Source organism: Odontomachus brunneus, unplaced genomic scaffold (genome assembly GCF_010583005.1).
Source record: "Odontomachus brunneus isolate Ranch 3 - 2012 unplaced genomic scaffold, Obru_v1 Obru_scaffold_048, whole genome shotgun sequence".
Taxonomy (NCBI): Eukaryota; Metazoa; Arthropoda; class Insecta; order Hymenoptera; family Formicidae; genus Odontomachus; species Odontomachus brunneus.
In genome coordinates, this window is record NW_022639498.1 from 551,865 (window position 1) to 552,175 (window position 311).

Genomic DNA, 311 nt, shown 5'->3' on the forward strand with positions numbered 1-311 from the left:
GAGCACTTATTGGATTACGAACTACTCTGTTTTTCGATGTGAGGTCCAACAATTGTCAATAATTCATCGAACATTTTTGGTGACATCCGCAGATAGTTAAAATATTTTTCGCTGTCAGACAATAGCATTTCAACGATTAAATTATCACTGGCTCCTTGTAACAATTTTCGTCGTTTAGAAAATATAGGTCTTGCACACATTCTGCGATTTTGTCTGTCTTCTAATTTTTTGTAACAATTGTAGATATAACATAATTTTGTAACTTTTTTTCATCGTTATTTCCATATACCTCTTTAGTTGCTTTAGTGCTC